A 23935-nucleotide genomic window follows, 5' to 3' on the forward strand; every position below is an offset into this window, starting at 1 on the left:
TCAATTGAAAAGTGGCAATTAGAAGGGAAAAAGCCGAACACGCTGGTGGTTTTTCTTGCCACAAGGCGGAGACAGAGGAGGCCAAGTTGTGACCTGGACATGAAGGAACAACTGTATGTCCTTCTTCTTCTGCACTTTTCCTTCTTATCCAGCTGTGTGCTTTGCTTTCTGCAAGGTGGAGGAAAGGGATGGAATTGTTCCCTGCTTCCGAGATGGATCCAGCCAATGGAAGAACCGAGCAAACAGCCCGGCACTGAACAGCAAGGGGAAAAAAAAAAAAAAAAAAGAAATTTTTTTTTCAACAAAACAAGAAACCACAGAGACATGTGAAGAGCATGTAGAATGATGTGAAAACTATCAATAGAGACATATAATTTTTTTGCTGAAGTTTGTTCTGTTTTTGACCATAGAAAATCAGGGGAAAGCGCGAACGCAGTCCCCCACTACCACAAATTATGCAGTCGAGTTTCCCGCATTTGGGGAATCGCAGGGGTCAGCACACCCGGAGTGCAATGGGTGAGCCTCACCCTGGGAGAACCACCTTTGTGATCATGGTATCTCCCCTGCCAGGTAAGTATGAGTTGCTTGGCGCTTGCTTGAGTGGCGTGGGCCAGCGGGGGCTGGCCCCCTCGCGGAGAGGAGGGCAACCTTGCGGGCCCGGGGTCAGTTGGCCGCCGGCAAGAGTCAAGCTGAGGAGCTTGGCTGTTGCGGAGGTGGCCCCCCAAGCTGTTACAGCTTTTGGCCCCGGCGGCCGGCAGGCTGGTGATTGAAATCATCTCTCCCAAGATGCACAGCTGTATTTGCATGAAAGGGGAGTTGACAATCGAGAGAGGGAGCGAGCTACAGTGGAGCTGGGCGGGTGTGGTGCTCAGCTAAAGAGGAGGTGTTCTGGCTAGGCCTCAAGTGTACACACAGAAACACAATGGCTGCACAGCTGGAGACAGACAGCTAGCTATCTATGCAAGAGGGAAGGGAGGCGGGTGGTTTGGAGTTGTGGCCAATGCGAAGCCAGAAGTCTTTGTCACCTGGCGCTATAAAAGCGAGCAGGCCTGCCTGCTGTAGGTGCCGTCTGGTCTGCTTGCATTGTTCTTTGTGGTCCTCATCAGCGTCGCCTGACAAGTGTCTGGGACAGCAAAAGAGGTGACAAAAATGACACGAAAGAGAAACAAAGAAGCGGCAGGAAAGAGTGTGCATGCCGACAAAGGAGGTAGGTAAAGAAGAAGCAGAAGCAGCAACAACAGAAGGTCAATTTGAAAAGTGGCAATTAGAAGGGAAAAAGCCGAACACGCTGGTGTTTTTCTTGCCACAAGGCGGAGACAGAGGAGGCCAAGTTGTGACCTGGACATTGAAGGAACAACTGTATGTCCTTCTTCTTCTGCACTTTTCCTTCTTATCCAGCTGTGCTTTGCTTTCTGCAAGGTGGAGGAAAGGGATGGAATTGTTCCCTGCTTCCGAGATGGATCCAGCCAATGGAAGAACCGAGCAAACAGCCCGGCACTGAACAGCAAGGGGGAAAAAAAAAAAAAAAAAAGAAATTTTTTTTTTCAACAAAACAAGAAACCACAGAGACATGTGAAGAGCATGTAGAATGATGTGAAAACTATCAATAGAGACATATAATTTTTTTGCTGAAGTTTGTTCTGTTTTTGACCATAGAAAATCAGGGGAAAGCGCGAACGCAGTCCCCCACTACCACAAATTATGCAGTCGAGTTTCCCGCATTTGGGGAAATCGCAGGGGTCAGCACACCCGGAGTGCAATGGGTGAGCCTCACCCTGGGAGAACCACCTTTGTGATCATGGTATCTCCCCTGCCAGGTAAGTATGAGTTGCTTGGCGCTTGCTTGAGTGGCGTGGGCCAGCGGGGCTGGCCCCCTCGCGGAGAGGAGGGCAACCTTGCGGGCCCGGGGTCAGTTGGCCGCCGGCAAGAGTCAAGCTGAGGAGCTTGGCTGTTGCGGAGGTGGCCCCCCAAGCTGTACAGCTTTTGGCCCCGGCGGCCGGCAGGCTGGTGATTGAAATCATCTCTCCCAAGATGCACAGCTGTATTTGCATGAAAGGGGAGTTGACAATCGAGAGAGGGAGCGAGCTACAGTGGAGCTGGGCGGGTGTGGTGCTCAGCTAAAGAGGAGGTGTTCTGGCTAGGCCTCAAGTGTACACACAGAAACACAATGGCTGCACAGCTGGAGACAGACAGCTAGCTATCTATGCAAGAGGGAAGGGAGGGCGGGTGGTTTGGAGTTGTGGCCAATGCGAAGCCAGAAGTCTTTGTCACCTGGCGCTATAAAAGCGAGCAGGCCTGCCTGCTGTAGGTGCCGTCTGGTCTGCTTGCATTGTTCTTTGTGGTCCTCATCAGCGTCGCCTGACAAAGTGTCTGGGACAGCAAAAGAGGTGACAAAAATGACACGAAAGAGAAACAAAGAAGCGGCAGGAAAGAGTGTGCATGCCGACAAAGGAGGTAGGTAAAGAAGAAGCAGAAGCAGCAACAACAGAAGGTCAATTTGAAAAGTGGCAATTAGAAGGGAAAAAGCCGAACACGCTGGTGTTTTTCTTGCCACAAGGCGGAGACAGAGGAGGCCAAGTTGTGACCTGGACATTGAAGGAACAACTGTATGTCCTTCTTCTTCTGCACTTTTCCTTCTTATCCAGCTGTGCTTTGCTTGCTGCAAGGTGGAGGAAAGGGATGGAATTGTTCCCTGCTTCCGAGATGGATCCAGCCAATGGAAGAACCGAGCAAACAGCCCGGCACTGAACAGCAAGGGGGAAAAAAAAAAAAAAAAAAAGAAATTTTTTTTTTCAACAAAACAAGAAACCACAGAGACATGTGAAGAGCATGTAGAATGATGTGAAAACTATCAATAGAGACATATAATTTTTTTGCTGAAGTTTGTTCTGTTTTTGACCATAGAAAATCAGGGGAAAGCGCGAACGCAGTCCCCCACTACCACAAATTATGCAGTCGAGTTTCCCGCATTTGGGAAATCGCAGGGGTCAGCACACCCGGAGTGCAATGGGTGAGCCTCACCCTGGGAGAACCACCTTTGTGATCATGGTATCTCCCCTGCCAGGTAAGTATGAGTTGCTTGGCGCTTGCTTGAGTGGCGTGGGCCAGCGGGGGCTGGCCCCCTCGCGGAGAGGAGGGCAACCTTGCGGGCCCGGGGGTCAGTTGGCCGCCGGCAAGAGTCAAGCTGAGGAGCTTGGCTGTTGCGGAGGTGGCCCCCCAAGCTGTACAGCTTTTGCCCCGGCGGCCGGCAGGCTGGTGATTGAAATCATCTCTCCCAAGATGCACAGCTGTATTTGCATGAAAGGGGAGTTGACAATCGAGAGAGGGAGCGAGCTACAGTGGAGCTGGGCGGGTGTGGTGCTCAGCTAAAGAGGAGGTGTTCTGGCTAGGCCTCAAGTGTACACACAGAAACACAATGGCTGCACAGCTGGAGACAGACAGCTAGCTATCTATGCAAGAGGGAAGGGAGGCGGGTGGTTTGGAGTTGTGGCCAATGCGAAGCCAGAAGTCTTTGTCACCTGGCGCTATAAAAGCGAGCAGGCCTGCCTGCTGTAGGTGCCGTCTGGTCTGCTTGCATTGTTCTTTGTGGTCCTCTCAGCGTCGCCTGACAAAGTGTCTGGGACAGCAAAAGAGGTGACAAAAATGACACGAAAGAGAAACAAAGAAGCGGCAGGAAAGAGTGTGCATGCCGACAAAGGAGGTAGGTAAAGAAGAAGCAGAAGCAGCAACAACAGAAGGTCAATTTGAAAGTGGCAATTAGAAGGGAAAAAGCCGAACACGCTGGTGTTTTTCTTGCCACAAGGCGGAGACAGAGGAGGCCAAGTTGTGACCTGGACATTGAAGGAACAACTGTATGTCCTTCTTCTTCTGCACTTTTCCTTCTTATCCAGCTGTGCTTTGCTTTCTGCAAGGTGGAGGAAAGGGATGGAATTGTTCCCTGCTTCCGAGATGGATCCAGCCAATGGAAGAACCGAGCAAACAGCCCGGCACTGAACAGCAAGGGGGAAAAAAAAAAAAAAAAAAGAAATTTTTTTTTTCAACAAAACAAGAAACCACAGAGACATGTGAAGAGCATGTAGAATGATGTGAAAACTATCAATAGAGACATATAATTTTTTTGCTGAAGTTTGTTCTGTTTTTGACCATAGAAAATCAGGGGAAAGCGCGAACGCAGTCCCCCACTACCACAAATTATGCAGTCGAGTTTCCCGCATTTGGGGAAATCGCAGGGGTCAGCACACCCGGAGTGCAATGGGTGAGCCTCACCCTGGGAGACCACCTTTGTGATCATGGTATCTCCCCTGCCAGGTAAGTATGAGTTGCTTGGCGCTTGCTTGAGTGGCGTGGGCCAGCGGGGGCTGGCCCCCTCGCGGAGAGGAGGGCAACCTTGCGGGCCCGGGGTCAGTTGGCCGCCGGCAAGTAAGCTGAGGAGCTTGGCTGTTGCGGAGGTGGCCCCCAAGCTGTACAGCTTTTGCCCCGGCGGCCGGCAGGCTGGTGATTGAAATCATCTCTCCCCAAGATGCACAGCTGTATTTGCATGAAAGGGAGTTGACAATCGAAGAGAGGGAGCGAGCTACAGTGGAGCTGGGCGGGTGTGGTGCTCAGCTAAAGAGGAGGTGTTCTGGCTAGGCCTCAAGTGTACACACAGAAACACAATGGCTGCACAGCTGGAGACAGACAGCTAGCTATCTATGCAAGAGGGAAGGAGGCGGGGTGGTTTGGAGTTGTGGCCAATGCGAAGCCAGAAGTCTTTGTCACCTGGCGCTATAAAAGCGAGCAGGCCCTGCCTGCTGTAGGTGCCGTCTGGTCTGCTTGCATTGTTCTTTGTGGTCCTCATCAGCGTCGCCTGACAAAGTGTCTGGGACAGCAAAAGAGGTGACAAAAATGACACGAAAGAGAAACAAAGAAGCGGCAGGAAAGAGTGTGCATGCCGACAAAGGAGGTAGGTAAAGAAGAAGCAGAAGCAGCAACAACAGAAGGTCAATTTGAAAAGTGGCAATTAGAAGGGAAAAAGCCGAACACGCTGGTGTTTTTCTTGCCACAAGGCGGAGACAGAGGAGGCCAAGTTGTGACCTGGACATTGAAGGAACAACTGTATGTCCTTCTTCTTCTGCACTTTTCCTTCTTATCCAGCTGTGCTTTGCTTTCTGCAAGGTGGAGGAAAGGGATGGAATTGTTCCCTGCTTCCGAGATGGATCCAGCCAATGGAAGAACCGAGCAAACAGCCCGGCACTGAACAGCAAGGGGAAAAAAAAAAAAAAAAAAGAAATTTTTTTTTTCAACAAAACAAGAAACCACAGAGACATGTGAAGAGCATGTAGAATGATGTGAAAACTATCAATAGAGACATATAATTTTTTTGCTGAAGTTTGTTCTGTTTTTGACCATAGAAAATCAGGGAAAGCGCGAACGCAGTCCCCCACTACCACAAATTATGCAGTCGAGTTTCCCGCATTTGGGGAAATCGCAGGGGTCAGCACACCCGGAGTGCAATGGGTGAGCCTCACCCTGGGAGAACCACCTTTGTGATCATGGTATCTCCCCTGCCAGGTAAGTATGAGTTGCTTGGCGCTTGCTTGAGTGGCGTGGGCCAGCGGGGGCTGGCCCCCTCGCGGAGAGGAGGGCAACCTTGCGGGCCCGGGGTCAGTTGGCCGCCGGCAAGAGTCAAGCTGAGGAGCTTGGCTGTTGCGGAGGTGGCCCCCCAAGCTGTACAGCTTTTGGCCCCGGCGGCCGGCAGGCTGGTGATTGAAATCATCTCTCCCAAGATGCACAGCTGTATTTGCATGAAAGGGGAGTTGACAATCGAGAGAGGGAGCGAGCTACAGTGGAGCTGGGCGGGTGTGGTGCTCAGCTAAAGAGGAGGTGTTCTGGCTAGGCCTCAAGTGTACACACAGAAACACAATGGCTGCACAGCTGGAGACAGACAGCTAGCTATCTATGCAAGAGGGAAGGGAGGCGGGTGGTTTGGAGTTGTGGCCAATGCGAAGCCAGAAGTCTTTGTCACCTGGCGCTATAAAAGCGAGCAGGCCTGCCTGCTGTAGGTGCCGTCTGGTCTGCTTGCATTGTTCTTTGTGGTCCTCATCAGCGTCGCCTGACAAAGTGTCTGGGACAGCAAAAGAGGTGACAAAAATGACACGAAAGAGAAACAAAGAAGCGGCAGGAAAGAGTGTGCATGCCGACAAAGGAGGTAGGTAAAGAAGAAGCAGAAGCAGCAACAACAGAAGGTCAATTTGAAAAGTGGCAATTAGAAGGGAAAAAGCCGAACACGCTGGTGTTTTTCTTGCCACAAGGCGGAGACAGAGGAGGCCAAGTTGTGACCTGGACATTGAAGGAACAACTGTATGTCCTTCTTCTTCTGCACTTTTCCTTCTTATCCAGCTGTGCTTTGCTTTCTGCAAGGTGGAGGAAAGGGATGGAATTGTTCCCTGCTTCCGAGATGGATCCAGCCAATGGAAGAACCGAGCAAACAGCCCGGCACTGAACAGCAAGGGGGAAAAAAAAAAAAAAAAAAGAAATTTTTTTTTCAACAAAACAAGAAACCACAGAGACATGTGAAGAGCATGTAGAATGATGTGAAAACTATCAATAGAGACATATAATTTTTTTGCTGAAGTTTGTTCTGTTTTTGACCATAGAAAATCAGGGGAAAGCGCGAACGCAGTCCCCCACTACCACAAATTATGCAGTCGAGTTTCCCGCATTTGGGGAAATCGCAGGGGTCAGCACACCCGGAGTGCAATGGGTGAGCCTCACCCTGGGAGAACCACCTTTGTGATCATGGTATCTCCCCTGCCAGGTAAGTATGAGTTGCTTGGCGCTTGCTTGAGTGGCGTGGGCCAGCGGGGGCTGGCCCCCTCGCGGAGAGGAGGGCAACCTTGCGGGCCCGGGGTCAGTTGGCCGCCGGCAAGAGTCAAGCTGAGGAGCTTGGCTGTTGCGGAGGTGGCCCCCCAAGCTGTACAGCTTTTGGCCCCGGCGGCCGGCAGGCTGGTGATTGAAATCATCTCTCCCAAGATGCACAGCTGTATTTGCATGAAAGGGGAGTTGACAATCGAGAGAGGGAGCGAGCTACAGTGGAGCTGGGCGGGTGTGGTGCTCAGCTAAAGAGGAGGTGTTCTGGCTAGGCCTCAAGTGTACACACAGAAACACAATGGCTGCACAGCTGGAGACAGACAGCTAGCTATCTATGCAAGAGGGAAGGGAGGCGGGTGGTTTGGAGTTGTGGCCAATGCGAAGCCAGAAGTCTTTGTCACCTGGCGCTATAAAAGCGAGCAGGCCTGCCTGCTGTAGGTGCCGTCTGGTCTGCTTGCATTGTTCTTTGTGGTCCTCATCAGCGTCGCCTGACAAAGTGTCTGGGACAGCAAAAGAGGTGACAAAAATGACACGAAAGAGAAACAAAGAAGCGGCAGGAAAGAGTGTGCATGCCGACAAAGGAGGTAGGTAAAGAAGAAGCAGAAGCAGCAACAACAGAAGGTCAATTTGAAAAGTGGCAATTAGAAGGGAAAAAGCCGAACACGCTGGTGTTTTTCTTGCCACAAGGCGGAGACAGAGGAGGCCAAGTTGTGACCTGGACATTGAAGGAACAACTGTATGTCCTTCTTCTTCTGCACTTTTCCTTCTTATCCAGCTGTGCTTTGCTTTCTGCAAGGTGGAGGAAAGGGATGGAATTGTTCCCTGCTTCCGAGATGGATCCAGCCAATGGAAGAACCGAGCAAACAGCCCGGCACTGAACAGCAAGGGGGAAAAAAAAAAAAAAAAAAGAAATTTTTTTTTTCAACAAAACAAGAAACCACAGAGACATGTGAAGAGCATGTAGAATGATGTGAAAACTATCAATAGAGACATATAATTTTTTTGCTGAAGTTTGTTCTGTTTTTGACCATAGAAAATCAGGGGAAAGCGCGAACGCAGTCCCCACTACCACAAATTATGCAGTCGAGTTTCCCGCATTTGGGGAAATCGCAGGGGTCAGCACACCCGGAGTGCAATGGGTGAGCCTCACCCTGGGAGAACCACCTTTGTGATCATGGTATCTCCCCTGCCAGGTAAGTATGAGTTGCTTGGCGCTTGCTTGAGTGGCGTGGGCCAGCGGGGGCTGGCCCCCTCGCGGAGAGGAGGGCAACCTTGCGGGCCCGGGGTCAGTTGGCCGCCGGCAAGAGTCAAGCTGAGGAGCTTGGCTGTTGCGGAGGTGGCCCCCCAAGCTGTACAGCTTTTGGCCCCGGCGGCCGGCAGGCTGGTGATTGAAATCATCTCTCCCAAGATGCACAGCTGTATTTGCATGAAAGGGGAGTTGACAATCGAGAGAGGGAGCGAGCTACAGTGGAGCTGGGCGGGTGTGGTGCTCAGCTAAAGAGGAGGTGTTCTGGCTAGGCCTCAAGTGTACACACAGAAACACAATGGCTGCACAGCTGGAGACAGACAGCTAGCTATCTATGCAAGAGGGAAGGGAGGCGGGTGGTTTGGAGTTGTGGCCAATGCGAAGCCAGAAGTCTTTGTCACCTGGCGCTATAAAAGCGAGCAGGCCTGCCTGCTGTAGGTGCCGTCTGGTCTGCTTGCATTGTTCTTTGTGGTCCTCATCAGCGTCGCCTGACAAAGTGTCTGGGACAGCAAAAGAGGTGACAAAAATGACACGAAAGAGAAACAAAGAAGCGGCAGGAAAGAGTGTGCATGCCGACAAAGGAGGTAGGTAAAGAAGAAGCAGAAGCAGCAACAACAGAAGGTCAATTTGAAAAGTGGCAATTAGAAGGGAAAAAGCCGAACACGCTGGTGTTTTTCTTGCCACAAGGCGGAGACAGAGGAGGCCAAGTTGTGACCTGGACATTGAAGGAACAACTGTATGTCCTTCTTCTTCTGCACTTTTCCTTCTTATCCAGCTGTGCTTTGCTTTCTGCAAGGTGGAGGAAAGGGATGGAATTGTTCCCTGCTTCCGAGATGGATCCAGCCAATGGAAGAACCGAGCAAACAGCCCGGCACTGAACAGCAAGGGGGAAAAAAAAAAAAAAAAAGAAATTTTTTTTTTCAACAAAACAAGAAACCACAGAGACATGTGAAGAGCATGTAGAATGATGTGAAAACTATCAATAGAGACATATAATTTTTTTGCTGAAGTTTGTTCTGTTTTTGACCATAGAAAATCAGGGGAAAGCGCGAACGCAGTCCCCCACTACCACAAATTATGCAGTCGAGTTTCCCGCATTTGGGGAAATCGCAGGGGTCAGCACACCCGGAGTGCAATGGGTGAGCCTCACCCTGGGAGAACCACCTTTGTGATCATGGTATCTCCCCTGCCAGGTAAGTATGAGTTGCTTGGCGCTTGCTTGAGTGGCGTGGGCCAGCGGGGGCTGGCCCCCTCGCGGAGAGGAGGGCAACCTTGCGGGCCCGGGGTCAGTTGGCCGCCGGCAAGAGTCAAGCTGAGGAGCTTGGCTGTTGCGGAGGTGGCCCCCCAAGCTGTACAGCTTTTGGCCCCGGCGGCCGGCAGGCTGGTGATTGAAATCATCTCTCCCAAGATGCACAGCTGTATTTGCATGAAAGGGGAGTTGACAATCGAGAGAGGGAGCGAGCTACAGTGGAGCTGGGCGGGTGTGGTGCTCAGCTAAAGAGGAGGTGTTCTGGCTAGGCCTCAAGTGTACACACAGAAACACAATGGCTGCACAGCTGGAGACAGACAGCTAGCTATCTATGCAAGAGGGAAGGGAGGCGGGTGGTTTGGAGTTGTGGCCAATGCGAAGCCAGAAGTCTTTGTCACCTGGCGCTATAAAAGCGAGCAGGCCTGCCTGCTGTAGGTGCCGTCTGGTCTGCTTGCATTGTTCTTTGTGGTCCTCATCAGCGTCGCCTGACAAAGTGTCTGGGACAGCAAAAGAGGTGACAAAAATGACACGAAAGAGAAACAAAGAAGCGGCAGGAAAGAGTGTGCATGCCGACAAAGGAGGTAGGTAAAGAAGAAGCAGAAGCAGCAACAACAGAAGGTCAATTTGAAAAGTGGCAATTAGAAGGGAAAAAGCCGAACACGCTGGTGTTTTTCTTGCCACAAGGCGGAGACAGAGGAGGCCAAGTTGTGACCTGGACATTGAAGGAACAACTGTATGTCCTTCTTCTTCTGCACTTTTCCTTCTTATCCAGCTGTGCTTTGCTTTCTGCAAGGTGGAGGAAAGGGATGGAATTGTTCCCTGCTTCCGAGATGGATCCAGCCAATGGAAGAACCGAGCAAACAGCCCGGCACTGAACAGCAAGGGGGAAAAAAAAAAAAAAAAAAGAAATTTTTTTTTTCAACAAAACAAGAAACCACAGAGACATGTGAAGAGCATGTAGAATGATGTGAAAACTATCAATAGAGACATATAATTTTTTTGCTGAAGTTTGTTCTGTTTTTGACCATAGAAAATCAGGGGAAAGCGCGAACGCAGTCCCCCACTACCACAAATTATGCAGTCGAGTTTCCCGCATTTGGGGAAATCGCAGGGGTCAGCACACCCGGAGTGCAATGGGTGAGCCTCACCCTGGGAGAACCACCTTTGTGATCATGGTATCTCCCCTGCCAGGTAAGTATGAGTTGCTTGGCGCTTGCTTGAGTGGCGTGGGCCAGCGGGGGCTGGCCCCCTCGCGGAGAGGAGGGCAACCTTGCGGGCCCGGGGTCAGTTGGCCGCCGGCAAGAGTCAAGCTGAGGAGCTTGGCTGTTGCGGAGGTGGCCCCCCAAGCTGTACAGCTTTTGGCCCCGGCGGCCGGCAGGCTGGTGATTGAAATCATCTCTCCCAAGATGCACAGCTGTATTTGCATGAAAGGGGAGTTGACAATCGAGAGAGGGAGCGAGCTACAGTGGAGCTGGGCGGGTGTGGTGCTCAGCTAAAGAGGAGGTGTTCTGGCTAGGCCTCAAGTGTACACACAGAAACACAATGGCTGCACAGCTGGAGACAGACAGCTAGCTATCTATGCAAGAGGGAAGGGAGGCGGGTGGTTTGGAGTTGTGGCCAATGCGAAGCCAGAAGTCTTTGTCACCTGGCGCTATAAAAGCGAGCAGGCCTGCCTGCTGTAGGTGCCGTCTGGTCTGCTTGCATTGTTCTTTGTGGTCCTCATCAGCGTCGCCTGACAAAGTGTCTGGGACAGCAAAAGAGGTGACAAAAATGACACGAAAGAGAAACAAAGAAGCGGCAGGAAAGAGTGTGCATGCCGACAAAGGAGGTAGGTAAAGAAGAAGCAGAAGCAGCAACAACAGAAGGTCAATTTGAAAAGTGGCAATTAGAAGGGAAAAAGCCGAACACGCTGGTGTTTTTCTTGCCACAAGGCGGAGACAGAGGAGGCCAAGTTGTGACCTGGACATTGAAGGAACAACTGTATGTCCTTCTTCTTCTGCACTTTTCCTTCTTATCCAGCTGTGCTTTGCTTTCTGCAAGGTGGAGGAAAGGGATGGAATTGTTCCCTGCTTCCGAGATGGATCCAGCCAATGGAAGAACCGAGCAAACAGCCCGGCACTGAACAGCAAGGGGGAAAAAAAAAAAAAAAAAGAAATTTTTTTTTTCAACAAAACAAGAAACCACAGAGACATGTGAAGAGCATGTAGAATGATGTGAAAACTATCAATAGAGACATATAATTTTTTTGCTGAAGTTTGTTCTGTTTTTGACCATAGAAAATCAGGGGAAAGCGCGAACGCAGTCCCCCACTACCACAAATTATGCAGTCGAGTTTCCCGCATTTGGGGAAATCGCAGGGGTCAGCACACCCGGAGTGCAATGGGTGAGCCTCACCCTGGGAGAACCACCTTTGTGATCATGGTATCTCCCCTGCCAGGTAAGTATGAGTTGCTTGGCGCTTGCTTGAGTGGCGTGGGCCAGCGGGGGCTGGCCCCCTCGCGGAGAGGAGGGCAACCTTGCGGGCCCGGGGTCAGTTGGCCGCCGGCAAGAGTCAAGCTGAGGAGCTTGGCTGTTGCGGAGGTGGCCCCCCAAGCTGTACAGCTTTTGGCCCCGGCGGCCGGCAGGCTGGTGATTGAAATCATCTCTCCCAAGATGCACAGCTGTATTTGCATGAAAGGGGAGTTGACAATCGAGAGAGGGAGCGAGCTACAGTGGAGCTGGGCGGGTGTGGTGCTCAGCTAAAGAGGAGGTGTTCTGGCTAGGCCTCAAGTGTACACACAGAAACACAATGGCTGCACAGCTGGAGACAGACAGCTAGCTATCTATGCAAGAGGGAAGGGAGGCGGGTGGTTTGGAGTTGTGGCCAATGCGAAGCCAGAAGTCTTTGTCACCTGGCGCTATAAAAGCGAGCAGGCCTGCCTGCTGTAGGTGCCGTCTGGTCTGCTTGCATTGTTCTTTGTGGTCCTCATCAGCGTCGCCTGACAAAGTGTCTGGGACAGCAAAAGAGGTGACAAAAATGACACGAAAGAGAAACAAAGAAGCGGCAGGAAAGAGTGTGCATGCCGACAAAGGAGGTAGGTAAAGAAGAAGCAGAAGCAGCAACAACAGAAGGTCAATTTGAAAAGTGGCAATTAGAAGGGAAAAAGCCGAACACGCTGGTGTTTTTCTTGCCACAAGGCGGAGACAGAGGAGGCCAAGTTGTGACCTGGACATTGAAGGAACAACTGTATGTCCTTCTTCTTCTGCACTTTTCCTTCTTATCCAGCTGTGCTTTGCTTTCTGCAAGGTGGAGGAAAGGGATGGAATTGTTCCCTGCTTCCGAGATGGATCCAGCCAATGGAAGAACCGAGCAAACAGCCCGGCACTGAACAGCAAGGGGGAAAAAAAAAAAAAAAAAGAAATTTTTTTTTTCAACAAAACAAGAAACCACAGAGACATGTGAAGAGCATGTAGAATGATGTGAAAACTATCAATAGAGACATATAATTTTTTTGCTGAAGTTTGTTCTGTTTTTGACCATAGAAAATCAGGGGAAAGCGCGAACGCAGTCCCCCACTACCACAAATTATGCAGTCGAGTTTCCCGCATTTGGGGAAATCGCAGGGGTCAGCACACCCGGAGTGCAATGGGTGAGCCTCACCCTGGGAGAACCACCTTTGTGATCATGGTATCTCCCCTGCCAGGTAAGTATGAGTTGCTTGGCGCTTGCTTGAGTGGCGTGGGCCAGCGGGGGCTGGCCCCCTCGCGGAGAGGAGGGCAACCTTGCGGGCCCGGGGTCAGTTGGCCGCCGGCAAGAGTCAAGCTGAGGAGCTTGGCTGTTGCGGAGGTGGCCCCCCAAGCTGTACAGCTTTTGGCCCCGGCGGCCGGCAGGCTGGTGATTGAAATCATCTCTCCCAAGATGCACAGCTGTATTTGCATGAAAGGGGAGTTGACAATCGAGAGAGGGAGCGAGCTACAGTGGAGCTGGGCGGGTGTGGTGCTCAGCTAAAGAGGAGGTGTTCTGGCTAGGCCTCAAGTGTACACACAGAAACACAATGGCTGCACAGCTGGAGACAGACAGCTAGCTATCTATGCAAGAGGGAAGGGAGGCGGGTGGTTTGGAGTTGTGGCCAATGCGAAGCCAGAAGTCTTTGTCACCTGGCGCTATAAAAGCGAGCAGGCCTGCCTGCTGTAGGTGCCGTCTGGTCTGCTTGCATTGTTCTTTGTGGTCCTCATCAGCGTCGCCTGACAAAGTGTCTGGGACAGCAAAAGAGGTGACAAAAATGACACGAAAGAGAAACAAAGAAGCGGCAGGAAAGAGTGTGCATGCCGACAAAGGAGGTAGGTAAAGAAGAAGCAGAAGCAGCAACAACAGAAGGTCAATTTGAAAAGTGGCAATTAGAAGGGAAAAAGCCGAACACGCTGGTGTTTTTCTTGCCACAAGGCGGAGACAGAGGAGGCCAAGTTGTGACCTGGACATTGAAGGAACAACTGTATGTCCTTCTTCTTCTGCACTTTTCCTTCTTATCCAGCTGTGCTTTGCTTTCTGCAAGGTGGAGGAAAGGGATGGAATTGTTCCCTGCTTCCGAGATGGATCCAGCCAATGGAAGAACCGAGCAAACAGCCCGGCACTGAACAGCAAGGGGGAAAAAAAAAAAAAAAAAGAAATTTTTTTTTTCAACAAAACAAGAAACCACAGAGACATGTGAAGAGCATGTAGAATGATGTGAAAACTATCAATAGAGACATATAATTTTTTTGCTGAAGTTTGTTCTGTTTTTGACCATAGAAAATCAGGGGAAAGCGCGAACGCAGTCCCCCACTACCACAAATTATGCAGTCGAGTTTCCCGCATTTGGGGAAATCGCAGGGGTCAGCACACCCGGAGTGCAATGGGTGAGCCTCACCCTGGGAGAACCACCTTTGTGATCATGGTATCTCCCCTGCCAGGTAAGTATGAGTTGCTTGGCGCTTGCTTGAGTGGCGTGGGCCAGCGGGGGCTGGCCCCCTCGCGGAGAGGAGGGCAACCTTGCGGGCCCGGGGTCAGTTGGCCGCCGGCAAGAGTCAAGCTGAGGAGCTTGGCTGTTGCGGAGGTGGCCCCCCAAGCTGTACAGCTTTTGGCCCCGGCGGCCGGCAGGCTGGTGATTGAAATCATCTCTCCCAAGATGCACAGCTGTATTTGCATGAAAGGGGAGTTGACAATCGAGAGAGGGAGCGAGCTACAGTGGAGCTGGGCGGGTGTGGTGCTCAGCTAAAGAGGAGGTGTTCTGGCTAGGCCTCAAGTGTACACACAGAAACACAATGGCTGCACAGCTGGAGACAGACAGCTAGCTATCTATGCAAGAGGGAAGGGAGGCGGGTGGTTTGGAGTTGTGGCCAATGCGAAGCCAGAAGTCTTTGTCACCTGGCGCTATAAAAGCGAGCAGGCCTGCCTGCTGTAGGTGCCGTCTGGTCTGCTTGCATTGTTCTTTGTGGTCCTCATCAGCGTCGCCTGACAAAGTGTCTGGGACAGCAAAAGAGGTGACAAAAATGACACGAAAGAGAAACAAAGAAGCGGCAGGAAAGAGTGTGCATGCCGACAAAGGAGGTAGGTAAAGAAGAAGCAGAAGCAGCAACAACAGAAGGTCAATTTGAAAAGTGGCAATTAGAAGGGAAAAAGCCGAACACGCTGGTGTTTTTCTTGCCACAAGGCGGAGACAGAGGAGGCCAAGTTGTGACCTGGACATTGAAGGAACAACTGTATGTCCTTCTTCTTCTGCACTTTTCCTTCTTATCCAGCTGTGCTTTGCTTTCTGCAAGGTGGAGGAAAGGGATGGAATTGTTCCCTGCTTCCGAGATGGATCCAGCCAATGGAAGAACCGAGCAAACAGCCCGGCACTGAACAGCAAGGGGGAAAAAAAAAAAAAAAAAAGAAATTTTTTTTTTCAACAAAACAAGAAACCACAGAGACATGTGAAGAGCATGTAGAATGATGTGAAAACTATCAATAGAGACATATAATTTTTTTGCTGAAGTTTGTTCTGTTTTTGACCATAGAAAATCAGGGGAAAGCGCGAACGCAGTCCCCCACTACCACAAATTATGCAGTCGAGTTTCCCGCATTTGGGGAAATCGCAGGGGTCAGCACACCCGGAGTGCAATGGGTGAGCCTCACCCTGGGAGAACCACCTTTGTGATCATGGTATCTCCCCTGCCAGGTAAGTATGAGTTGCTTGGCGCTTGCTTGAGTGGCGTGGGCCAGCGGGGGCTGGCCCCCTCGCGGAGAGGAGGGCAACCTTGCGGGCCCGGGGTCAGTTGGCCGCCGGCAAGAGTCAAGCTGAGGAGCTTGGCTGTTGCGGAGGTGGCCCCCCAAGCTGTACAGCTTTTGGCCCCGGCGGCCGGCAGGCTGGTGATTGAAATCATCTCTCCCAAGATGCACAGCTGTATTTGCATGAAAGGGGAGTTGACAATCGAGAGAGGGAGCGAGCTACAGTGGAGCTGGGCGGGTGTGGTGCTCAGCTAAAGAGGAGGTGTTCTGGCTAGGCCTCAAGTGTACACACAGAAACACAATGGCTGCACAGCTGGAGACAGACAGCTAGCTATCTATGCAAGAGGGAAGGGAGGCGGGTGGTTTGGAGTTGTGGCCAATGCGAAGCCAGAAGTCTTTGTCACCTGGCGCTATAAAAGCGAGCAGGCCTGCCTGCTGTAGGTGCCGTCTGGTCTGCTTGCATTGTTCTTTGTGGTCCTCATCAGCGTCGCCTGACAAAGTGTCTGGGACAGCAAAAGAGGTGACAAAAATGACACGAAAGAGAAACAAAGAAGCGGCAGGAAAGAGTGTGCATGCCGACAAAGGAGGTAGGTAAAGAAGAAGCAGAAGCAGCAACAACAGAAGGTCAATTTGAAAAGTGGCAATTAGAAGGGAAAAAGCCGAACACGCTGGTGTTTTTCTTGCCACAAGGCGGAGACAGAGGAGGCCAAGTTGTGACCTGGACATTGAAGGAACAACTGTATGTCCTTCTTCTTCTGCACTTTTCCTTCTTATCCAGCTGTGCTTTGCTTTCTGCAAGGTGGAGGAAAGGGATGGAATTGTTCCCTGCTTCCGAGATGGATCCAGCCAATGGAAGAACCGAGCAAACAGCCCGGCACTGAACAGCAAGGGGGAAAAAAAAAAAAAAAAAAGAAATTTTTTTTTTCAACAAAACAAGAAACCACAGAGACATGTGAAGAGCATGTAGAATGATGTGAAAACTATCAATAGAGACATATAATTTTTTTGCTGAAGTTTGTTCTGTTTTTGACCATAGAAAATCAGGGGAAAGCGCGAACGCAGTCCCCCACTACCACAAATTATGCAGTCGAGTTTCCCGCATTTGGGGAAATCGCAGGGGTCAGCACACCCGGAGTGCAATGGGTGAGCCTCACCCTGGGAGAACCACCTTTGTGATCATGGTATCTCCCCTGCCAGGTAAGTATGAGTTGCTTGGCGCTTGCTTGAGTGGCGTGGGCCAGCGGGGGCTGGCCCCCTCGCGGAGAGGAGGGCAACCTTGCGGGCCCGGGGTCAGTTGGCCGCCGGCAAGAGTCAAGCTGAGGAGCTTGGCTGTTGCGGAGGTGGCCCCCCAAGCTGTACAGCTTTTGGCCCCGGCGGCCGGCAGGCTGGTGATTGAAATCATCTCTCCCAAGATGCACAGCTGTATTTGCATGAAAGGGGAGTTGACAATCGAGAGAGGGAGCGAGCTACAGTGGAGCTGGGCGGGTGTGGTGCTCAGCTAAAGAGGAGGTGTTCTGGCTAGGCCTCAAGTGTACACACAGAAACACAATGGCTGCACAGCTGGAGACAGACAGCTAGCTATCTATGCAAGAGGGAAGGGAGGCGGGTGGTTTGGAGTTGTGGCCAATGCGAAGCCAGAAGTCTTTGTCACCTGGCGCTATAAAAGCGAGCAGGCCTGCCTGCTGTAGGTGCCGTCTGGTCTGCTTGCATTGTTCTTTGTGGTCCTCATCAGCGTCGCCTGACAAAGTGTCTGGGACAGCAAAAGAGGTGACAAAAATGACACGAAAGAGAAACAAAGAAGCGGCAGGAAAGAGTGTGCATGCCGACAAAGGAGGTAGGTAAAGAAGAAGCAGAAGCAGCAACAACAGAAGGTCAATTTGAAAAGTGGCAATTAGAAGGGAAAAAGCCGAACACAGCTGGTGTTTTTCTTGCCACAAGGCGGAGACAGAGGAGGCCAAGTTGTGACCTGGACATTGAAGGAACAACTGTATGTCCTTCTTCTTCTGCACTTTTCCTTCTTATCCAGCTGTGCTTTGCTTTCTGCAAGGTGGAGGAAAGGGATGGAATTGTTCCCTGCTTCCGAGATGGATCCAGCCAATGGAAGAACCGAGCAAACAGCCCGGCACTGAACAGCAAGGGGGAAAAAAAAAAAAAAAAAAGAAATTTTTTTTTTCAACAAAACAAGAAACCACAGAGACATGTGAAGAGCATGTAGAATGATGTGAAAACTATCAATAGAGACATATAATTTTTTTGCTGAAGTTTGTTCTGTTTTTGACCATAGAAAATCAGGGGAAAGCGCGAACGCAGTCCCCCACTACCACAAATTATGCAGTCGAGTTTCCCGCATTTGGGGAAATCGCAGGGGTCAGCACACCCGGAGTGCAATGGGTGAGCCTCACCCTGGGAGAACCACCTTTGTGATCATGGTATCTCCCCTGCCAGGTAAGTATGAGTTGCTTGGCGCTTGCTTGAGTGGCGTGGGCCAGCGGGGGCTGGCCCCCTCGCGGAGAGGAGGGCAACCTTGCGGGCCCGGGGTCAGTTGGCCGCCGGCAAGAGTCAAGCTGAGGAGCTTGGCTGTTGCGGAGGTGGCCCCCCAAGCTGTACAGCTTTTGGCCCCGGCGGCCGGCAGGCTGGTGATTGAAATCATCTCTCCCAAGATGCACAGCTGTATTTGCATGAAAGGGGAGTTGACAATCGAGAGAGGGAGCGAGCTACAGTGGAGCTGGGCGGGTGTGGTGCTCAGCTAAAGAGGAGGTGTTCTGGCTAGGCCTCAAGTGTACACACAGAAACACAATGGCTGCACAGCTGGAGACAGACAGCTAGCTATCTATGCAAGAGGGAAGGGAGGCGGGTGGTTTGGAGTTGTGGCCAATGCGAAGCCAGAAGTCTTTGTCACCTGGCGCTATAAAAGCGAGCAGGCCTGCCTGCTGTAGGTGCCGTCTGGTCTGCTTGCATTGTTCTTTGTGGTCCTCATCAGCGTCGCCTGACAAAGTGTCTGGGACAGCAAAAGAGGTGACAAAAATGACACGAAAGAGAAACAAAGAAGCGGCAGGAAAGAGTGTGCATGCCGACAAAGGAGGTAGGTAAAGAAGAAGCAGAAGCAGCAACAACAGAAGGTCAATTTGAAAAGTGGCAATTAGAAGGGAAAAAGCCGAACACGCTGGTGTTTTTCTTGCCACAAGGCGGAGACAGAGGAGGCCAAGTTGTGACCTGGACATTGAAGGAACAACTGTATGTCCTTCTTCTTCTGCACTTTTCCTTCTTATCCAGCTGTGCTTTGCTTTCTGCAAGGTGGAGGAAAGGGATGGAATTGTTCCCTGCTTCCGAGATGGATCCAGCCAATGGAAGAACCGAGCAAACAGCCCGGCACTGAACAGCAAGGGGGAAAAAAAAAAAAAAAAAGAAATTTTTTTTTTCAACAAAACAAGAAACCACAGAGACATGTGAAGAGCATGTAGAATGATGTGAAAACTATCAATAGAGACATATAATTTTTTTGCTGAAGTTTGTTCTGTTTTTGACCATAGAAAATCAGGGGAAAGCGCGAACGCAGTCCCCCACTACCACAAATTATGCAGTCGAGTTTCCCGCATTTGGGGAAATCGCAGGGGTCAGCACACCCGGAGTGCAATGGGTGAGCCTCACCCTGGGAGAACCACCTTTGTGATCATGGTATCTCCCCTGCCAGGTAAGTATGAGTTGCTTGGCGCTTGCTTGAGTGGCGTGGGCCAGCGGGGGCTGGCCCCCTCGCGGAGAGGAGGGCAACCTTGCGGGCCCGGGGTCAGTTGGCCGCCGGCAAGAGTCAAGCTGAGGAGCTTGGCTGTTGCGGAGGTGGCCCCCCAAGCTGTACAGCTTTTGGCCCCGGCGGCCGGCAGGCTGGTGATTGAAATCATCTCTCCCAAGATGCACAGCTGTATTTGCATGAAAGGGGAGTTGACAATCGAGAGAGGGAGCGAGCTACAGTGGAGCTGGGCGGGTGTGGTGCTCAGCTAAAGAGGAGGTGTTCTGGCTAGGCCTCAAGTGTACACACAGAAACACAATGGCTGCACAGCTGGAGACAGACAGCTAGCTATCTATGCAAGAGGGAAGGGAGGCGGGTGGTTTGGAGTTGTGGCCAATGCGAAGCCAGAAGTCTTTGTCACCTGGCGCTATAAAAGCGAGCAGGCCTGCCTGCTGTAGGTGCCGTCTGGTCTGCTTGCATTGTTCTTTGTGGTCCTCATCAGCGTCGCCTGACAAAGTGTCTGGGACAGCAAAAGAGGTGACAAAAATGACACGAAAGAGAAACAAAGAAGCGGCAGGAAAGAGTGTGCATGCCGACAAAGGAGGTAGGTAAAGAAGAAGCAGAAGCAGCAACAACAGAAGGTCAATTTGAAAAGTGGCAATTAGAAGGGAAAAAGCCGAACACGCTGGTGTTTTTCTTGCCACAAGGCGGAGACAGAGGAGGCCAAGTTGTGACCTGGACATTGAAGGAACAACTGTATGTCCTTCTTCTTCTGCACTTTTCCTTCTTATCCAGCTGTGCTTTGCTTTCTGCAAGGTGGAGGAAAGGGATGGAATTGTTCCCTGCTTCCGAGATGGATCCAGCCAATGGAAGAACCGAGCAAACAGCCCGGCACTGAACAGCAAGGGGGAAAAAAAAAAAAAAAAAAGAAATTTTTTTTTTCAACAAAACAAGAAACCACAGAGACATGTGAAGAGCATGTAGAATGATGTGAAAACTATCAATAGAGACATATAATTTTTTTGCTGAAGTTTGTTCTGTTTTTGACCATAGAAAATCAGGGGAAAGCGCGAACGCAGTCCCCCACTACCACAAATTATGCAGTCGAGTTTCCCGCATTTGGGGAAATCGCAGGGGTCAGCACACCCGGAGTGCAATGGGTGAGCCTCACCCTGGGAGAACCACCTTTGTGATCATGGTATCTCCCCTGCCAGGTAAGTATGAGTTGCTTGGCGCTTGCTTGAGTGGCGTGGGCCAGCGGGGGCTGGCCCCCTCGCGGAGAGGAGGGCAACCTTGCGGGCCCGGGGTCAGTTGGCCGCCGGCAAGAGTCAAGCTGAGGAGCTTGGCTGTTGCGGAGGTGGCCCCCCAAGCTGTACAGCTTTTGGCCCCGGCGGCCGGCAGGCTGGTGATTGAAATCATCTCTCCCAAGATGCACAGCTGTATTTGCATGAAAGGGGAGTTGACAATCGAGAGAGGGAGCGAGCTACAGTGGAGCTGGGCGGGTGTGGTGCTCAGCTAAAGAGGAGGTGTTCTGGCTAGGCCTCAAGTGTACACACAGAAACACAATGGCTGCACAGCTGGAGACAGACAGCTAGCTATCTATGCAAGAGGGAAGGGAGGCGGGTGGTTTGGAGTTGTGGCCAATGCGAAGCCAGAAGTCTTTGTCACCTGGCGCTATAAAAGCGAGCAGGCCTGCCTGCTGTAGGTGCCGTCTGGTCTGCTTGCATTGTTCTTTGTGGTCCTCATCAGCGTCGCCTGACAAAGTGTCTGGGACAGCAAAAGAGGTGACAAAAATGACACGAAAGAGAAACAAAGAAGCGGCAGGAAAGAGTGTGCATGCCGACAAAGGAGGTAGGTAAAGAAGAAGCAGAAGCAGCAACAACAGAAGGTCAATTTGAAAAGTGGCAATTAGAAGGGAAAAAGCCGAACACGCTGGTGTTTTTCTTGCCACAAGGCGGAGACAGAGGAGGCCAAGTTGTGACCTGGACATTGAAGGAACAACTGTATGTCCTTCTTCTTCTGCACTTTTCCTTCTTATCCAGCTGTGCTTTGCTTTCTGCAAGGTGGAGGAAAGGGATGGAATTGTTCCCTGCTTCCGAGATGGATCCAGCCAATGGAAGAACCGAGCAAACAGCCCGGCACTGAACAGCAAGGGGGAAAAAAAAAAAAAAAAAAGAAATTTTTTTTTTCAACAAAACAAGAAACCACAGAGACATGTGAAGAGCATGTAGAATGATGTGAAAACTATCAATAGAGACATATAATTTTTTTGCTGAAGTTTGTTCTGTTTTTGACCATAGAAAATCAGGGGAAAGCGCGAACGCAGTCCCCCACTACCACAAATTATGCAGTCGAGTTTCCCGCATTTGGGGAAATCGCAGGGGTCAGCACACCCGGAGTGCAATGGGTGAGCCTCACCCTGGGAGAACCACCTTTGTGATCATGGTATCTCCCCTGCCAGGTAAGTATGAGTTGCTTGGCGCTTGCTTGAGTGGCGTGGGCCAGCGGGGGCTGGCCCCCTCGCGGAGAGGAGGGCAACCTTGCGGGCCCGGGGTCAGTTGGCCGCCGGCAAGAGTCAAGCTGAGGAGCTTGGCTGTTGCGGAGGTGGCCCCCCAAGCTGTACAGCTTTTGGCCCCGGCGGCCGGCAGGCTGGTGATTGAAATCATCTCTCCCAAGATGCACAGCTGTATTTGCATGAAAGGGGAGTTGACAATCGAGAGAGGGAGCGAGCTACAGTGGAGCTGGGCGGGTGTGGTGCTCAGCTAAAGAGGAGGTGTTCTGGCTAGGCCTCAAGTGTACACACAGAAACACAATGGCTGCACAGCTGGAGACAGACAGCTAGCTATCTATGCAAGAGGGAAGGGAGGCGGGTGGTTTGGAGTTGTGGCCAATGCGAAGCCAGAAGTCTTTGTCACCTGGCGCTATAAAAGCGAGCAGGCCTGCCTGCTGTAGGTGCCGTCTGGTCTGCTTGCATTGTTCTTTGTGGTCCTCATCAGCGTCGCCTGACAAAGTGTCTGGGACAGCAAAAGAGGTGACAAAAATGACACGAAAGAGAAACAAAGAAGCGGCAGGAAAGAGTGTGCATGCCGACAAAGGAGGTAGGTAAAGAAGAAGCAGAAGCAGCAACAACAGAAGGTCAATTTGAAAAGTGGCAATTAGAAGGGAAAAAGCCGAACACGCTGGTGTTTTTCTTGCCACAAGGCGGAGACAGAGGAGGCCAAGTTGTGACCTGGACATTGAAGGAACAACTGTATGTCCTTCTTCTTCTGCACTTTTCCTTCTTATCCAGCTGTGCTTTGCTTTCTGCAAGGTGGAGGAAAGGGATGGAATTGTTCCCTGCTTCCGAGATGGATCCAGCCAATGGAAGAACCGAGCAAACAGCCCGGCACTGAACAGCAAGGGGGAAAAAAAAAAAAAAAAAAGAAATTTTTTTTTTCAACAAAACAAGAAACCACAGAGACATGTGAAGAGCATGTAGAATGATGTGAAAACTATCAATAGAGACATATAATTTTTTTGCTGAAGTTTGTTCTGTTTTTGACCATAGAAAATCAGGGGAAAGCGCGAACGCAGTCCCCCACTACCACAAATTATGCAGTCGAGTTTCCCGCATTTGGGGAAATCGCAGGGGTCAGCACACCCGGAGTGCAATGGGTGAGCCTCACCCTGGGAGAACCACCTTTGTGATCATGGTATCTCCCCTGCCAGGTAAGTATGAGTTGCTTGGCGCTTGCTTGAGTGGCGTGGGCCAGCGGGGGCTGGCCCCCTCGCGGAGAGGAGGGCAACCTTGCGGGCCCGGGGTCAGTTGGCCGCCGGCAAGAGTCAAGCTGAGGAGCTTGGCTGTTGCGGAGGTGGCCCCCCAAGCTGTACAGCTTTTGGCCCCGGCGGCCGGCAGGCTGGTGATTGAAATCATCTCTCCCAAGATGCACAGCTGTATTTGCATGAAAGGGGAGTTGACAATCGAGAGAGGGAGCGAGCTACAGTGGAGCTGGGCGGGTGTGGTGCTCAGCTAAAGAGGAGGTGTTCTGGCTAGGCCTCAAGTGTACACACAGAAACACAATGGCTGCACAGCTGGAGACAGACAGCTAGCTATCTATGCAAGAGGGAAGGGAGGCGGGTGGTTTGGAGTTGTGGCCAATGCGAAGCCAGAAGTCTTTGTCACCTGGCGCTATAAAAGCGAGCAGGCCTGCCTGCTGTAGGTGCCGTCTGGTCTGCTTGCATTGTTCTTTGTGGTCCTCATCAGCGTCGCCTGACAAAGTGTCTGGGACAGCAAAAGAGGTGACAAAAATGACACGAAAGAGAAACAAAGAAGCGGCAGGAAAGAGTGTGCATGCCGACAAAGGAGGTAGGTAAAGAAGAAGCAGAAGCAGCAACAACAGAAGGTCAATTTGAAAAGTGGCAATTAGAAGGGAAAAAGCCGAACACGCTGGTGTTTTTCTTGCCACAAGGCGGAGACAGAGGAGGCCAAGTTGTGACCTGGACATTGAAGGAACAACTGTATGTCCTTCTTCTTCTGCACTTTTCCTTCTTATCCAGCTGTGCTTTGCTTTCTGCAAGGTGGAGGAAAGGGATGGAATTGTTCCCTGCTTCCGAGATGGATCCAGCCAATGGAAGAACCGAGCAAACAGCCCGGCACTGAAC

General features: G+C 51.3%; 19 non-coding genes across 19 annotated transcripts; all 19 read right to left on the minus strand.

Moving 5' to 3' along the window:
• Positions 1–415: 415 nt before the first annotated feature.
• LOC140112289 (U1 spliceosomal RNA) lies at positions 416–578 on the minus strand. Its single transcript, XR_011852583.1, has one exon. It is a non-coding gene; the product is annotated as a U1 spliceosomal RNA (small nuclear RNA).
• A 1083-nt stretch (positions 579–1661) lies between these two features.
• On the minus strand, positions 1662–1825 carry LOC140112260 (U1 spliceosomal RNA). The gene has a single exon (XR_011852557.1). It is a non-coding gene; the product is annotated as a U1 spliceosomal RNA (small nuclear RNA).
• A 1084-nt stretch (positions 1826–2909) lies between these two features.
• On the minus strand, positions 2910–3072 carry LOC140112290 (U1 spliceosomal RNA). The gene has a single exon (XR_011852584.1). It is a non-coding gene; the product is annotated as a U1 spliceosomal RNA (small nuclear RNA).
• A 1081-nt stretch (positions 3073–4153) lies between these two features.
• Positions 4154–4316, minus strand: LOC140112293 (U1 spliceosomal RNA). The gene has a single exon (XR_011852587.1). It is a non-coding gene; the product is annotated as a U1 spliceosomal RNA (small nuclear RNA).
• Positions 4317–5394: 1078 nt separating this feature from the next.
• LOC140112291 (U1 spliceosomal RNA) lies at positions 5395–5558 on the minus strand. The gene has a single exon (XR_011852585.1). It is a non-coding gene; the product is annotated as a U1 spliceosomal RNA (small nuclear RNA).
• A 1082-nt stretch (positions 5559–6640) lies between these two features.
• Positions 6641–6804, minus strand: LOC140112272 (U1 spliceosomal RNA). The gene has a single exon (XR_011852568.1). It is a non-coding gene; the product is annotated as a U1 spliceosomal RNA (small nuclear RNA).
• Positions 6805–7887: 1083 nt separating this feature from the next.
• LOC140112292 (U1 spliceosomal RNA) lies at positions 7888–8050 on the minus strand. Its single transcript, XR_011852586.1, has one exon. It is a non-coding gene; the product is annotated as a U1 spliceosomal RNA (small nuclear RNA).
• Positions 8051–9132: 1082 nt separating this feature from the next.
• Positions 9133–9296, minus strand: LOC140112284 (U1 spliceosomal RNA). The gene has a single exon (XR_011852579.1). It is a non-coding gene; the product is annotated as a U1 spliceosomal RNA (small nuclear RNA).
• A 1083-nt stretch (positions 9297–10379) lies between these two features.
• LOC140112294 (U1 spliceosomal RNA) lies at positions 10380–10543 on the minus strand. The gene has a single exon (XR_011852588.1). It is a non-coding gene; the product is annotated as a U1 spliceosomal RNA (small nuclear RNA).
• Positions 10544–11625: 1082 nt separating this feature from the next.
• On the minus strand, positions 11626–11789 carry LOC140112295 (U1 spliceosomal RNA). The gene has a single exon (XR_011852589.1). It is a non-coding gene; the product is annotated as a U1 spliceosomal RNA (small nuclear RNA).
• A 1082-nt stretch (positions 11790–12871) lies between these two features.
• On the minus strand, positions 12872–13035 carry LOC140112261 (U1 spliceosomal RNA). Its single transcript, XR_011852558.1, has one exon. It is a non-coding gene; the product is annotated as a U1 spliceosomal RNA (small nuclear RNA).
• Positions 13036–14117: 1082 nt separating this feature from the next.
• Positions 14118–14281, minus strand: LOC140112262 (U1 spliceosomal RNA). The gene has a single exon (XR_011852559.1). It is a non-coding gene; the product is annotated as a U1 spliceosomal RNA (small nuclear RNA).
• Positions 14282–15364: 1083 nt separating this feature from the next.
• LOC140112263 (U1 spliceosomal RNA) lies at positions 15365–15528 on the minus strand. Its single transcript, XR_011852560.1, has one exon. It is a non-coding gene; the product is annotated as a U1 spliceosomal RNA (small nuclear RNA).
• A 1083-nt stretch (positions 15529–16611) lies between these two features.
• Positions 16612–16775, minus strand: LOC140112265 (U1 spliceosomal RNA). Its single transcript, XR_011852561.1, has one exon. It is a non-coding gene; the product is annotated as a U1 spliceosomal RNA (small nuclear RNA).
• Positions 16776–17859: 1084 nt separating this feature from the next.
• Positions 17860–18023, minus strand: LOC140112266 (U1 spliceosomal RNA). The gene has a single exon (XR_011852562.1). It is a non-coding gene; the product is annotated as a U1 spliceosomal RNA (small nuclear RNA).
• Positions 18024–19105: 1082 nt separating this feature from the next.
• On the minus strand, positions 19106–19269 carry LOC140112267 (U1 spliceosomal RNA). The gene has a single exon (XR_011852563.1). It is a non-coding gene; the product is annotated as a U1 spliceosomal RNA (small nuclear RNA).
• A 1083-nt stretch (positions 19270–20352) lies between these two features.
• LOC140112268 (U1 spliceosomal RNA) lies at positions 20353–20516 on the minus strand. The gene has a single exon (XR_011852564.1). It is a non-coding gene; the product is annotated as a U1 spliceosomal RNA (small nuclear RNA).
• Positions 20517–21599: 1083 nt separating this feature from the next.
• On the minus strand, positions 21600–21763 carry LOC140112269 (U1 spliceosomal RNA). The gene has a single exon (XR_011852565.1). It is a non-coding gene; the product is annotated as a U1 spliceosomal RNA (small nuclear RNA).
• A 1083-nt stretch (positions 21764–22846) lies between these two features.
• Positions 22847–23010, minus strand: LOC140112270 (U1 spliceosomal RNA). Its single transcript, XR_011852566.1, has one exon. It is a non-coding gene; the product is annotated as a U1 spliceosomal RNA (small nuclear RNA).
• Positions 23011–23935: the final 925 nt, after the last annotated feature.

The sequence above is a fragment of the Engystomops pustulosus genome, unplaced genomic scaffold, assembly GCF_040894005.1.
Source record: "Engystomops pustulosus unplaced genomic scaffold, aEngPut4.maternal MAT_SCAFFOLD_676, whole genome shotgun sequence".
Classification (NCBI taxonomy): domain Eukaryota; kingdom Metazoa; phylum Chordata; class Amphibia; order Anura; family Leptodactylidae; genus Engystomops; species Engystomops pustulosus.